This window comes from Gossypium raimondii, chromosome 7, assembly GCF_025698545.1.
Source record: "Gossypium raimondii isolate GPD5lz chromosome 7, ASM2569854v1, whole genome shotgun sequence".
Classification (NCBI taxonomy): domain Eukaryota; kingdom Viridiplantae; phylum Streptophyta; class Magnoliopsida; order Malvales; family Malvaceae; genus Gossypium; species Gossypium raimondii.
The window spans coordinates 23,972,646-23,989,379 of record NC_068571.1 but is presented as its reverse complement, the minus strand read 5'-3'; the positions used below and the strand labels follow the sequence as shown (position 1 = coordinate 23,989,379).

Genomic DNA, 16,734 nt, shown 5'->3' with positions numbered 1-16,734 from the left:
AGTAAAATTTTAATTATTTACTTATATATATATATATATATATTTAAACTCATATATTTATTTCGGATAAAATGCATATATTTTGATTTGGAAATAGTTGTTTTGAACTTGTATTCAAACGAATTATATATAAATGTTAAATTTATTTTTATGACAGTATTGAGTTGTGTTTCTTATAGTAATATCTCGTAACCCGAATTCGGTGACGGATATGGGTTAGAGGTGTTACATTTTATTGGTACCAGAGCTACGGTTTAGTCGGTTCTAGGACTAACGTAGCGCATGTGAGTCTAGCTATACATGCCATACTTTATATTTCGATAGTGTGATGACTTCTGACATCTAAAAATATGTTTTCGTATAGTAATGGATCCCGATCGAGCTGTAGCTGATGATTTTGAAAGTATAGCACTTGCTCTCGTGCAAGGAGCAGTGCCAATTGATTCCCAACCTACCTCGAGTAGCCAAGAGGGGGAGGCTAAACAAGCCTTCTATCAAATGATGAATGATTGGTTTACACAATATATTCGAACCAATCCGGCTATGCAACAACCCCCATCTCAGAATAATCCGTTTCCAATACCTGTGATACCTCCGATGATTGTTCCGATGAGGTTAAACAGGCCCCCAGTTAATAAAATTAAAAAATACGGGGCTGAAGAGTTTAGGGCCACAGTTAATGATGATGCTGAACGGGCTGAATTTTTTCTTGATAACACTATCCGTGTATTTGAAGAACTGTCATATACACCCGAAGAATGTTTGAAATGTGCTATATCCTTGTTACGTGACTCTGCTTATCATTGGTGGAATACTCTAGTGTCTGTAGTACCAAAAGATCGTGTCACCTAAGAATTCTTTCAAAAGGAGTTTTGCAAGAAATAAATCAGTCAGAGATTCATAGATCAGAAACGTAAAGAATTTCTTGAACTTAAACAGGGTCGTATGACTGTTACAGAATATGAGCGGGAATTTGTACGACTTAGCAGATATGCCCGAGAGTGTGTGTCAATTGAAGCTGTTATGTGTAAGAGATTTGAAGACGGGCTGAATGAAGACGTTAAACTGTTAGTTGGTATACTTGAGATAAAAGAGTTCGTGGTACTTGTTGAACGAGCTTGCAAAGCCGAAGAGCTCGGGAAAAAGAGGAAGGCTGACTTTGAAGCTAGAGATTCTTGTAAAAGAACATTCAACAAATCATTTCAGTTAACTTTAAAGAAATTAAGAGAAGATCACAGCCGATCTAAAGCTACTGTAGGGTTTTCTAGACGGGATTGAGATCGACCTCCTGTGAGTTCACGAGCTACATCAGTTGCTAGTGTTGGCAATGTTCGACAAAATAGATCAGAGTGCAAGCATTGTGGTAAATGGCATTCTGGAGATTGCAGATTGCATGATCGGTCTTATTTTAAGTGTGTTTAAATATATATATATATTTAAATTCATATATTTATTTCGAATACAATGCATATATTTTGATTTGGAAATAGTTGTTTTACACTTGTATTCAAACGAATTATATATAAATGTTAAATTTATTTTTATGACTGTATTGAATTATGTTTCTTATAGTAATATCTTGTAACCCTAATTCGGTGACGAATATGGGTTAGAGGTGTTACATAGACGGTCTGGCTAGTTCGCAACAAACAACTTACACACATTTTATTTAAACAAAAAAAATACAGAGTTCATGCAATGCAAACCTGGACAATTACACCAAATAAGATAGAGAATTACCCTGATAGCTACGATCAAAACTTAGAACAGAGACTTTAACGGCAGAACATTCAGTGAATAATTCACAGAATTAAGGGTCGAATTTCTAGACCTAAGACTTCTAATAATATTTGGATACCTTACTTGATTTAAGAAAGTTGTTACTTGTACGTAAAGTATTCCTAGATTTCCTGAATCTTTATTTCCTAATTTGAGTCTGACTATATCTTTGATTGGCGAACCCTAGTTCGACTTAACTGGTGAACTCCTATTCCCTGTAAGAATGGTGAACACTAGATTGCCAACACATTAGCGAACCTACCTTGTAGAGAAATTGGCGAACCCATCTTGGTAATGGATCTGGCTAACCCCTTACCACAACTTCAAGCATACATTGCTACCGACGAACCCCCTTACTAATACTCTCTTTTGGTAAACCCCTAGTTCACCTAAACCTTGGCGAACCTGGCGACCCTTCACTTGAGAGGCCAAAACTTCCAGGTCCGTCTGCGGGGTGTTATATAATCTACCTAATCATCCTTCATTATACTATCATTATACCATCATTCATGAGTTTTTCCATCTCTAATTACATGCCAACACTATATATATATCATACTTATGCACTAGATTATATGATTCAAGTATAAAGTATATAAATACATACATACACACATATACTTATCATATCAAGTGTCTCACACTTCAAGACTTAACATTTACTTAGTAAGAATATAAAAAACTCTTTTAGGTACACGCCAACAAAACAACAAGAAACTTCACCAATGTTGTTGAGTTTGGGATTTCAGTTGGATGCTAATATCAATAGGGTAATCACGATCAAACTTAACCTACGCACAGAAAACAAACCAAACACTGAGTATGAACTCAATGGTGTTTCTATAATCCAAGCATTATAACACAAAATAAGTAATATAAATGCATGATTTATTGATCAACCATATGCAAGATCTAAGTACATATAACCATTTTATCAAGTTTAATGATCCAACTATATTCATTCCATTAACATGAGAATAAAACCCAATTCATACCACATTTCCATACCAAATCTAGATTATACAAATCTGATGATTCTATCAAACATCTTTTAACCCAATTTAGGTTTCAATATATCATTTCACATTATAACTCCCAATTAACATGACTTGCACTTGAACAGATACACGGATCCAACCAATCATCCCAGTCTGGCACTTAATGCCTTATCAAACAAATTCGAAGAATAAGTTGTGCCCTGCACTCATCAGTATAACCAAAGTGATTTAGCACCCAGTGTCTCATTGACACGTAGTCGGAGTAACCCTGAACTCTTCCTATCCTATGACATGCCATCTATATCCGACTCTGCTCGGACAATTAATAGGGTACAATTTCTCAATTTCACTTATTCATCAATTTCATAATTTAATTCCATTATTTCCTTAATCCACCATAATTTCATACCAGTACCAACATAATTGATTTCCATTACATAATCAATTTTACATTTATAACAATACATAATATTTTCAAAACCATTTGGTTTAGTCCTAATCACAAATAATCAATCTTAATTTATCAACTCATCTCGTTTAATCAATACTAACTCACCTTGTAATCTTACCATGCAAAGCAGTTCATAAATGCAATAATTGAAGTAATTTGAATTATAGAAACACAAACTGTAACACCCTAACCCGTGTCCGTCGCCGGATTAGAGTTACGAGGCATTATCGATCAAAACCCGACTCAGAAATTATTATTTTTAACTCAACCACGAAATTTTCATTCCATATATATATTATCACATAACCAATTAAAATCAAACATGCATCTTTAATCAAGTTTCATATACTAACTAGACTGTCCATAGGTAGGCGGCTGCGCCCACCACGTCCGCCCAAATATAGGAGGGTTCGGGTAAAATATAGGCCAAAATATGGGCTTGGGCAAAAAACGAGGCCGTTTAAAAATGGGTCGAGCCTCAAGCCACTTTTTGGCCGGGCAACTACCTACCAAATATAATAAATATATATTTTTATTTTTATTTTTAATTTTAAAATACTTTTAAAATATTTTTTATTTTTATTTTTAAAATAATTTTTAATGTTTATTAAAAATGGGCAGGCAGGTTTCGGGCTTATGATATTTTCGGGCGGAACTGGGTAAAATTTCAGGCTCATATTTTGGGTCGGGCCGGGCCCGGGCCTAGGAGGCGGGCCGAAAAATTTTTCCGGGCCCGACCCGGCCCATGGACAGGTCTAATACTAACCATGTTTCAACAATTCATCCATATCATTATCATTTACCTAATCAAAATTTAATATCATAAATCAAACATTTATCCAAGCATTTATTTCATTTCAATTTATTAACTATACTACATATTACAAACATAGGTAATCTACCCTGTTTGGCCAGCTCTTATACATCAGAAATTGAGAAGCATATATATATATATACAAAACTGGACAGCATTTATTCACCAAAATTGGGCAGTATATATATACCAATTTGGATAGCACTTATACACAAAATTTGACAGCATGTATATACAAAATTGGACAACATTTATTCACCAAAATTAGGCAGCATATATATACCGATTTGGACAGCACTTATACACAAAATTTGACAGCATGTATATACAAAATTGGACAGCATTTATTCACCAAAATTGGGCAGCATACATATACCAATTTGGACAACACTTATACACAAAATTTGACAGCATGTATACACAAAATTGGACAACATTTATTCACCAAAATTGGGCAGCATACATATACCAATTTGGACAGCACTTATACACAAAATTTGACAGCATGTATATACAAAATTGGACAACATTTATTCACCAAAATTGGGCAGCATGCATATACCAATTTTAGAATACCAATTTTAGACCGTTAAAGCATATGCATTAATACCGAATTCAAACCAAAAGAGATAAGCCATTTTCGCATGGCTTTTAAATACATATACACATTGGTTCTAAAATCAATATTTTAACTATACTATACGTGCCATATATTTGAGAACAAATTAGCAAAATACCAAAAGAAAATATCGATAGTGTGACGAGCTTAGCTGACGATCCCCGAACACGTAGCGATCACCAAAATCTATACATCAAAACAATTATCCAACACATTGTAAGCTAATTTAGCTTAGTAAGTTATAAGCAAATAAACTCTACTATTTAAACCGACATCTCAAATAATATTCAACCAATTCATACTACTAAATCATCTTACCTTTAGCCTACCATATCATAAGATAATTATTCACTTATTATTATGATTTAACTAAAATCAATATAATTACACGACCATAAACATTTCTTCAAATTTAATCACAAGACCAAATACATTATGCATTTCCTCATCATGTAATATAAAGAATCATATATATATATATATATATGATTCCAAATATAATCACCACATAGGTTTAATACCTACAAAACTTAACCTTAAAATACAACCATAATGGTTATTACTCAAGAATTCCAAGTATTTACTCATTTTAATAATCATGATTTCTCAATAAGACAAATACTCAATACTAATAGTTATTTGAAAATATTTAATAAGTTCGCACACTTAGTGCTTAATAATCAAACTCACACACTTAGTGCTTTACCATTAAACTCACACACTTAGTGCTTTACAATTAACTAGCACACTTAGTGCTTTACAATTAAATTCGCACACTTAGTGTCGAAAGTCAACAACTCAATACATCTTATTTCAATAATTTTATCACTACATGCATATATATATATATATATATATATATATATATATATATATATATATACCATTCAATTCAGCATAATTACTCAGATACTAAGCTGATTTTAAAACGATACAATTATATATGTGCTTAATAACTTATCTCGGATGTCGTCGACTAATAGATCGGCTACTCAACTACTTTCGATTTCCCCCGATCTAAATTTGATTTCTTGGTTTCTTGATCTAAACATATTCAAATAAATCTCATTTAAACATATTTTCATTCAATTTAGTCTAAGAACACATAAATGGGCAAATTACATTTTTACCCCTAATATTTCACATTTTCACAATTTAGTCCTTATTGCACAAAACACAAAATACACAAAATTTGGCCACACTCCCTAAGGGCTGAATCTTCCTAGTACCCATATAAGTCCATACATTTCATTTATTTCACATTTTAGTCCTTCAAAAATTTATTTTTGTAATTTAGCCCTAATTACTCAAAATCACCAAAAACTCCAATACAAAACATATTAATCTTTAACATATCTTTCATTTTTCATCAACAACTATCAAAAAGCTCAAGCACTCATCAATGGCAAAACACAAAATCATCATCAATTCACAAAATTAATACATGGGTTTTGAAGTATTCAAAGCAACGATCACAAAAACGTAAAAATTATCAAAAACTAAAATCAAACTAACCTTGAATTGAAATCCCTAAGATGGCCGAATGCTAAAGCTTGAAGAACAAAGTTTCTTTCTCTTGTTTTCAGTGGAAAAAGGTGAAGAAAATGACTTTATTTTATAATATTTATGATATAATATACATTATTATTCTTTTACTATTTTAACATTTGTAAAATAATATTTAAAACATATAATACATGGCTTTTTAGCCATCTTGCCGTCCACTATATTTTAAATGGGTTTATTGCCCTTTAAGGACTTCAAGTTAAAAAGCCATTACCAAATAGGTGCTTTACACTTTAACTATCAACTTTTACATTTTATGAAATTTAGTACTTTTATCAAATTAAACACAAAAACGGCCAAATAAATTTACGAAATTTTCACACAATCAAATTCAAATATCACAAACACAGAAAAAATATTAAAATATTTTTCGGATTCAAATTTGTGGTCTCGAAACCACTATTCCGATTACGGTTAAAATTGGGCTGTTACACAAACCGAAATCTCCGAGCTATTCGTCGACAACCTTGTCTTTTCCTTTCTTTTTTGAGAAATTCGGGTCGACCTTAGCTAAGGATTAATATAAACACAATAATTCATCAATACATAGGCAATTTCACATTCACTTGCAAATTTGGGTAACTTTTACATTTTATTCAATTTAGTGCCTAAAATCGGGACTAAAGTAATTTTCAATTAAACTTTAAAATTTCAAGCTGATTTCACTAGAGTCCTTTTAAGACCTATTTCTCATCTATACCACAAATTCTAAAACTTATGCATTTTAGTCTCTATTTTAAAAACTATCAAATAACTTCACAATTTAGTCCCTTTTCACTCATAAGCTTAAAATATATCAATTTAATACCTAAAAATTCAAAGATTCAACAATGGCATCATTCTAAAACTTTAACAGTTCCGAAAAATAACATACTGGTTAGCTAGACTAAGCTCCCAATATTTTAAAAACATAAAGATTGCAAGAATAGAACTAAATAACACTAACCAATTGAAGGCTTAAACTTTGAAACCCCTTGGCTGAATGCTCCCAATCCCTAGATATGGTGTTTTCGGTTCTAGCATGAGGATGAAGAAGATAAAATAATTTCTCTTTCTTTCCACTATACTAACATATACCTTAAGTTTTAGTTATTAAAATTTTATTTAATAAAAACTTATAATTAAAACATTTCCCAGTAGCCATCACCGTCACCATCAAAGTTATAGTGGTTTAATCACCACATAAGTCCCTTGACCAAACTCTAATTAAAGATTTAATGTTAATTGAACTTTTACCTTAATTAACCACAAATTTGATAAAATTATCTATTCAAAATTCAATTCACCTACAATATAACTCCATAATTATTTAATAAAAATATTAATGGATTCGGTTTACGGAAACAAGATTCCGACATAGCATTTTCTGACACCATTAACTTTCGGATCGTTACAATATGCTTGCCACCATCATTCAATTGCTTCAAATTTTTATTGTTTCAAATGGTTGCTTTTACTTTATTTAAATCGTAGCCTATCACTTACTCTTTGTTGTGTCGTATGCTTCAAGAATTGTTGCACTTTTGTTGCGTATCTCTACTACAATTTCATCGAAACAGTAGCCCTTAATTGTTGTCCAAATAAGCTGTTGGTTGCGTCTATAATTAGTTGATGTTTTGTTACACCACCACTACAAGTTTTTGGCTATTTTGCTCTTAGTTGTTGCACCCTTTTTGATGTCGATTGACCTTGTGAATTTATTTGCTTCAATTGTGAACCGTAGTTTGTTTTTAATCGATGTTATAATCACATTCCATGCCTCTTTAAGATTAATTTGGTTGTTTTAAGTTCCGAGGAATTGCTTCCCACTTGATTTGAGATCGACTTTGTTATTATATAATAATCCCACCCAGGGTCTGACCCGGTATAATAGAAATAGAAAGAGACGGACTTCAGACGATTGGGGGATCCTCCTCATGCCTCTACTTAGGGACCTTCTTCCCACTTTTTCTAGGGCTCCTCCGATCTTTCCATTTCTGTTGATAAATTGTATCAACAATTGGTACGGTGAATGTGGATCGAACTCGCAGCCTGAAGAGTTCACCGTTATTTGTGATGTTGACGTTCCCGTCATCATCTTCTCCAGCACTGGTAAATTCTTTGGGTTCTTCAACTCTGGTTCAAAAGCAGTAGATGAGAAACATGCAGAAGAGACATAAATCGACTATTTCTTGTCAGAGCTTGGGTCCATTGAAGAATGGTGGGGTTGTTGTAGGAATTGATATTAAGAGCAGAAGGAATTTCAACTCGGAAGATAGCTTTAGCGACGACGACTTGAATGTCGTAAGGCATTAATGAAACTGGTTGAGGAAGCAAAATTACAAGGTGAGGGAAATTGAGAATCGTGAATTCACCTTTGATGCTTAAAGTTGTTACATCATGAGCGCGTACTGCCATTTCTAGGGTAGCAAAAGTGCCAAGCCAAATGCGGGACTTCTTGCGGGGCTCAAGAATTTCGGACACCCATTTGTCCCAACTCCTCATTCTCATCCCTCTGTAGATCGAGTGTTTGCTGATTGATGATCTTTTGGCTTTGCTGTTATCTCCCATGGATTCACGACCTGTCCAGGTTAGGCCCTTGAAAAATTGAAAAAAGAAGAAGAAGAAGAAACACACACTGAAAATTGGCTCTAATAATAATAATAATCAATTCAAAATCGGTGTATTTCAATTAAGTTAATTGGGTTAAGGACTGTTTGCTGATTATTTCTCATTTCTGGGTTGAATTTTGTTGGAATGCAATGACCACTGTATTAATTTGTAACATTTAACTAACTATTGCAATTTCCTCTTTAATGGTTAGGGAGTAATTGATTATAATCTGCCATTACATTGGTGAAATATCAAAGACTGATATAGGCTTAAAAAAGTGTTAATTTTTAATAACATTTTTCTTGTTAGTAATTTGTGTTCTAATTTTTTGCAAAGCTCCAGCTCTGTAGCTTCTATAGTTTTTTTTTTTTTTTTGTAGATCCATCATATTGGTTTCTTTTAACTATGTAGCCTTTGTACATACATTCTACAGATCTTGTAATGTAGCCTCTGTGGTTATGCTATAGATCTAAGCTTCAACTTTCTCTATGTCTAATAATTAATAAATGAGATTGAAATAATAAAATAACATTATAATAGTAGTAGCACCTGCATTAATTATACTTCCATTACATGTTCTACTGTCGACTATTACTTTTTTCATTTGCAAACTTGATTTATGGAAACTATAGTGTTACCATTTTTCTAGTCATTTATCTTGGTGAATGGTGACTACTTCTGATGGCTCATCGATGGACTTGAACAAGGGGGAAAAAGTTTGCCCTTATCTAAAACTCTCGTTTTCCAGAAAAATAATACTTTGTTTTGTCATTTACTTGTGTGAGGTTCATTTTATTAAAGTTCTAGGGTAAAGAAATCTTTGACACTCAAATTCAACTTCCTTTATGTTGTTTGGGTATAACTCCATGTGTTATGTTTTTGAGTGCACATATGATACGATTAGCTTCCTACAACTATTTATGGCTTGTATAGTTTCTTATTGCTTTGATGAGATATCCATTTTTATCTCCAAATAAGTGTTACTAAGCATGGTACTTTTTGCTTGTTTGTTTGATAGTTTTGGTTAATGGTAAGTTTTTATAAATATAGACATTTTGCCTTTTAGTAGAGGCATTTACATGTGCAGATCTCTGCAGCCTTTTGATATAACATTACTTTTTGAGGATATATTACTTTTGCATATCCTTTACTAGAATGGCATGCAGGATTGGTGATAATTGGTTTGTTTTGTTTAAAAAAGAACTTGTAGTTCATGTATGATATTTTTGTATACGAAATTGGTTTTTGTATACGCTAACATTTTGCAGGTAAGATCAAACTAAATCATCTATAGTAGATGTTATTCTCCCTACACTTCTCCCATTTGCTGAAGTTCATGTTATGTACTACTGCATACGGTAGATCCTGGTTGTTTGAACTTTGCAATATATGAACACTTGTTTACTCAGCTATCACTCCTAAACTTCTTCCTTTGTCATCATCTTCTATGCTTTTTCCTATGTGGTATTTCATCACCAGGTACACTGTTCAACCTAATATTTGATTGTCTTTGCATTTCTAAGATATATGAAGTTTTTTAGGTTTCCCTTCATTCCATTAAATGCTAATTAAATGCTGGAAATATACGTATATATTTTATAGTTGTACAATACAAGACATGTAGTCCAATCCAAGATGAAGAGATAGTATCCTTAGTGATTAATTATTAAGCGGAGTGAATCCAAGGGACTAATTTCATCTTATAGAGTCCTCTGGTTAAACAACTATTAATATGGTGAAATAAAGGTATAGCACATCCCTTTGAGGTAGGGACAACATTTGGTACTTGTCATGAAATCCATGCTAGTTTGCATGTTATTCACAAAATTAGATTGAGAACAAGTTCATGGTACGAAATTACAGCATGAATGTTATTTAATTATATATTTGTATGCTTTTGACCTATGTTCCCAGCTGACGATTAAGGCTCGCAGGTTCAATACTGTAGCCTCCAAAACAGTTAGCGCGAGCCTACGCTCCCAGCTGGTATCTTAAGACTTGCAGGTTCAATACCATAGCCTCCAAAACAGTTAGCGCGAGCCTACGCTCCCAATTGGTATCTTAAGGCTCGCAGGTTCAATACCGTAGCCTCCAAAACAGTTAGTGCAAGCCTACGTTCCTAGCTGATATCCTAAGACTCGCAGGTTTAATACCGCAACCTCCAAAACAGTTAGCGCGAGCCTACGCTCCCAGCTGATATCCTAAGGCTCGTAGCTTTAATACCGCTGCCTCCAAAATAATTAGCGCGAGCCTACACTCCCAGCTGATATTCTAAGGCTCGTAGGTTCAATACTATAGCCTCCAAAACAGTTAACGTGAGCTTACGCTCCTAGGTGGTATCATAAGGCTCGCAGGTTCAATACCGTAACCTCCAAAACAGTTAGCGCGAGTTTATGCTCCCAGCTAGTATCTTAAGGCTCACAGGTTCAATATCACAGCCTCCAAAATAGTTAGCGCGAGCTTACGCTCCCAAATGGTATCCTAAGGCTTGCATGTTCAATACTGCAACCTCTAAAACAGTTAACGCGAGCCTACGCTCCTAGCTGATATCCTAAGGCTCACAGGTTCAATACCGCAGCCTCCAAAATAGTTAGCGTGAGCCTATGCTCCCAGCTGATATCTTAAGGCTCGCAGGTTCAATACTACAACCTCCAAAATGATTAGCGCGAGCTTACGCTCCCAGCTGGTATCATAAGGCTCGTAGGTTTAATATTGCAGCTTCCAAAATAGTTAGTGCGAGCTTATGCTCCCAGCTGGTATCTTAAGGCTCGCAGGTTCAATACCGCAGCCTCCAAAACAGTTAGTGCGAACCTACGCTCCCAGTTGGTATCCTAAGGCTTGCAGGTTCAATACTGCAACTCTAAAACAATTAGCGTGAGCATACTCCCAGTTGATATCTTAAGGCTCCCAGGTTCAATACCGCAGCCTCCAAAACAATTAGCGCGAGCTTATGCTCCCAGTTGGTACCTTAAGGCTCACAAGTTCAATACCGCAGCCTCCAAAACAGTTAGCGCGAACCTACGCTCCCAACTGGTATCCTAAGGCTTGCAGGTTCAATACCGCAACTCTAAAACAATTAGCGTGAGCCTACGCTCCCAGTTGATATCCTAAGGCTCGCAAGTTCAATACCGCAGCATACAAAATAGTTAGTGCGAGCTTACGCTCCCAACTGGTATCTTAAGGCTTGCAGATTCAATACCGCAACCTCCAAAACAGTTAGCGCGAGCCTACGCTCCCACTTGGTATCCTAAGGCTCGCAGGTTCAATATCGCAGCATCCAAAATAGTTAGCGCGAGCTTACACTCCCAGCTAATATCTTAAGGCTCGCAGGTTCAATACCGCAGCCTCCAAAATAGTTAGTGCCAACTTACGTTCCTAGCCGATATTATAAAGGCTTGCTGATTTAAGATCGCAGCCTCCAAAACAACTCATTGACCTACGTTCACAGTTGATGTTACCAAGGTTAGTTAATTTAAGATCGCAGTTTCCGAACAGCTCGCTAATTTAAAATTGTAGCTGATATTGTTAAGGCTCGTTGATTTAAGATTGCAGCTTAAGTTCATTCGATTTAATGTCATCAATTATTTTATTTTATTTTTCTTACGAGAAATACAGTTCGCTGTATTCTGCAATGCAATTTTTGACTCCTGTATCACACTATCAAACAACAAAACTTGTTCAATAATGCTTCAAGTTAAAATCTATATGGTAATCCCCAAATTACATGCACTTCATATATGTCAGATCGTCTAAGAAGAGTCACTTTATAACTCTTCTTCGACCAGGTGGGGGACAAATTGTTATACGGTGATAATAATTTATATTAATTTATATTTTATATTTTATATTTTATTATATAATTACTCGACCCGGTATAATAGAAAGAGACAGACTTCGGACGATTGGGGGGATCCTCCTCATGCTTCTACCTAGGGACCTTCTTCCCACTTTTTCCATAGCTCTTCCGATCTCCATTTCTGTTGATAAATTGTATCAACAGACTTGTTCATGAGTCGGGCTACCCGTTCACACCCGAAGGTTTGCCCGAAATTTTGAAGGGTTTAGGCAAAATATTAGGCCCAAAAAATGGGCTTAGGCAAAAAAAAATAGGCTTATTTAAAATATAAGGTAGGCTTGAGCTTGAACATTCAAGGCCTAAGCCCGGCCCGACCCAACCTATTTTTAAGTTTATAATACTTTATATTATGTTATTTTTATATATTATGTAATTTATAACACATTAAAAAAATAAACCTATACTAAATATATAATACTATTCTAATGTAAACATTAAAATAATGTTAAGATGACTATATAAAAAATTTCAGTAATTAAATAAAATAAAATTATTAATATTAAAATAAAATAAATATTTTTAAAAAATAATTAAAATATAATATGGGCGGGCCTAAAATGAGTTTGGGTTAGTCTTTTGCAAATATAGGCGGGTTTGGACAAAATTTTAAGCTCATATCTTGAGTCGGGTCAAGCTTGGGCAAGAATAAAAAATGTTAATATCATGTTTAGGCTCGGAACGACTCGACCCATGAGCACCTTTAGTTTGAGATTGGTTTGTATATATTGAGATTAATTTTGGAATACTATAAAGTCGGTTTGGTAGATTCATTTAGTTTAAGAATGATAAAACTTGTTTTCAACAAAAATAAGATCTAGAAGATTAGAATAAGAAAAACAATTAAAATAAGAACAACGATAGTTAAAAATATTGTAACTTAATTAGAAGATTAGAATAAGAACAATGATAGTTAAATGTTGATTTATTTGAGTCTATCAATAAGATCCATTAGATTAATTTATCATCATTCATGTTTAATATTTCTTGGATTAGAAGTTCTTATGATATTAAAGTAGATATTAATTTTACTTAGAAAAAATAAAATCTGTTTATGGTTGAGATTAGATTAATTGTCGTGTAAGTGATAACTTAGATTTAGTTTTAATAAGTTTGTATGATTTTCTTCACTGAAGCGAAAGAGATAGATGGAATGTCGAAACTGAATATCATTGAAGTTTTGGTCGCTTCTAAACAATGAACGCTTAGAATTAAAATTTGTGCTCTCTATCATTTGATAATATTGTATAATATGCTAAATTACTTGTGCGTGTAACCATTATGAAAATGTATAATTTGTGATGAATGGTTTGGTTAATTATTTCTGGAATCGTTATCCATTTGCATTAAATTGAATTTTAATTTATGTATTTCAACCCTTGTAAATGATGTTGGAAACTATCCAAGTATAGTTGGCATGCCATAAAGTATAAAGCTCTTTAAAGATTTGTTATGCGAGTTTGTTAGCGAGCGCCTGAAAGTATTGCATTGTTGCACTTTGCGCATTTGATGTGTTGGTTGGTTAAGTTGTGCTATGCACGCACCAGAGTATCGTTAAACATTTAGTGTACGGTAACTGGTTTTGGTTGGATACTCAATGTATCCAACATGATTTCCCGCATAAGGTTACTCAAGCTTACCGGATATATTAAAGATTGAATTGAATTGTTCATTATATCGAATGTAATTTTAAATATTTGTCTTACCTATGTCGAGTGTGTGGGTATATTATGTTGATTTGTTATATGTTATATGGTTGATAATAGTTGTTTGTATGATTGTAAATTTAGTATAATTATGCAATATTATGTTAAACTGCAATAGATATTGCACACCACTGAGTTGTAAAAAGCTCAATGTTCGAGTTTTTAATTCTATGTGCAGGTAATAGTTAGATCGAAGAGTTCGTGATCAAGTAACATCGCCAAATATTCTCTGCAATTTGTATTTCGTGAAGACATTATCACTTAGTTTTAGCCTTGGCATTGATCTGCCACTATTCGTTGTGGAAAATTGAGCTCTTTTTTGACAATTAATGAGCTTATATCAAGTAATTTGTTATTGTTTTAGTTAGATTCTCAATTTAGTACTTCTATATTTGAATTCAATAAAATGAGCACTTTAAGTTTGTTTTATGACCTATTAGGCCAATTCAAACCTAAGGAAGGACTCAAGTGTGCGATATATCATTTTGGTCAAGGAGACTGTGGATTTCCCCAAAATGTCGCAATATTTGGGCAAATGACCAAAAAAAGTCTTTTTTTTTTAAAATTACCGAAATGGGCTAATTATCTAATTATTTACCGGAATAGCCCATTTTTCGCGAAATCGCGTTCACGTCAGCACGATGTCAGGGTACGCGCTAGGAAATCGCGTCCACGTAAGCGCGATTTGTTGATGTGGACACAAATCGCGCCCTCTAGGACGTGATTTGCTGACGTGGCATCAGTTTTGTTTTTTAGTTTGGAAAATTTTGAAAGGCCATAACTTTTGGCTCGGTTGTCTGATTGAGACGATTTTTTTTATTTTGAATAACTTTTTGAGATCTCTGCTACCGGCAAGCAGTAGAAGGCGGTTTCTTGCATGATTTCGTCGAAAAAGATCCTTTTTTGCCCTTAAATTTCGATTTTTTCGGTTTAAAATTGAAATTTGAAACATTCAAATCATTATTTTCCTTATTTATTTGGAGTAAACACCGGATTTTTTTTACAGAATTGTTGTATTATTTTTTCTGATTTGACACGTGTATGGAATAGGTCCGATAAATTGTTAGAACGTAGGTAATATAATTAAGATAGTAACAGTATTTTAATAATATGTCAATTAATTAGTTTAGCTTAGTTGGTTAATATGCTTGCTCATTTCCCTTAGTACCTTGGTTCAAATCTTGTTGGAAACATTTTTAATTGAATCAATTAACTCTTCTATATTACATCACTGATGCAAAATCTTGTTCTCGTAGTCATGGATCACTACATGTTGCTTGGTCTTTTGGTTCCAAAAGGGAAAAATCAAACTTTAGAAAGCTTGCCTGTATAGGACTGGCAGCTTGGTCTTCTATATTGCTTGGTCTTAAGCCTTCTTTTTTGTACTTGTTGCTATTGATGTAATATAGAAGAGTTAATTGATTCAAAAAAAAATGTTTCCAACAAGATTTGAACCAAGGTACTAAGGGAAATGAGCAAGCATATTAACCAACTAAGCTAAACTAATTAATTGACATATTATTAAAATACGGTTATTATCTTAATTATATTACCTACGTTCTAACAATTTATCGGACCTATTCCATACACGTGTCAAATCAGAAAAAATAATACAACAATTCTGTAAAAAAATCCGGTGTTTACTCCAAATAAATAAAGAAAATAATGATTTGAATGTTTTAAAATTTAATTTTAAACCGAAAAAATTGAAATTTAGGGGCAAAAAAGGATCTTTTTCGACGAAAACTGCGGCAAACCGCCTTCGGCTGTTTGCCAGCACGTAGATCTCGAAAAGTTATTCGAAATAAAAAAAAAATCGTCTCAATCGGACAACCGAGCCAAAAGTTATGGCCTTTCAAAGTTTTCCAAGCTAAAAAACATAAACTGATGCCACGTCGAGAAATCGCGTCCTAGAGGGCCCGATTTGTCCGAACAACAAATCGCGCTTACGTGGACGCGATTTCTGGCGCACTCGACATCGCTACGACGTGGACGCGATTTCGCGGAAAATAGACCATTCCGGTAAATAATTAGATAATTGGCCAATTTCGGTAATTTTTGAAAAAAAAGGGGGCTTTTTTTGGTCATTTGCCCGCAATATTCAAGATGGATCGCAACATCCAACTTCGAAGCTGAAAAGGAACATTAAGGCATCAATGTCACGACAACCAAATCTCAATGGTGCGAAATTCAATTTCGAACCTAAAGATGTTATGTTCGGAGTCCAATGTAATAATTCGTTTTTTAGTGGTGTCAAAAATGATGGTTTTAGAATCTCATTTTTCGATAATTGAGTTAGTAAATATTATTATTTAATATTTACGAGTCTATATTAGGGTTATATTGAATGTTAGTC

The 16,734-nt window shown here is 33.8% G+C and overlaps 2 long non-coding RNA genes across 2 annotated transcripts; one reads left to right on the top strand and one right to left on the bottom strand.

The window, feature by feature from the left end:
* Positions 1–4,552: 4,552 nt before the first annotated feature.
* LOC105771214 (uncharacterized) lies at positions 4,553–6,267 on the bottom strand. Its single transcript, XR_001126432.2, has 2 exons — positions 6,177–6,267; positions 4,553–4,847 (listed from the first exon to the last, which is right to left on the bottom strand). It is a non-coding gene; the product is annotated as an uncharacterized LOC105771214 (long non-coding RNA).
* A 1,517-nt stretch (positions 6,268–7,784) lies between these two features.
* Positions 7,785–14,807, top strand: LOC128042594 (uncharacterized). Its single transcript, XR_008198061.1, has 2 exons — positions 7,785–8,796; positions 14,557–14,807. It is a non-coding gene; the product is annotated as an uncharacterized LOC128042594 (long non-coding RNA).
* The last annotated feature ends 1,927 nt before the right edge of the window (positions 14,808–16,734 follow it).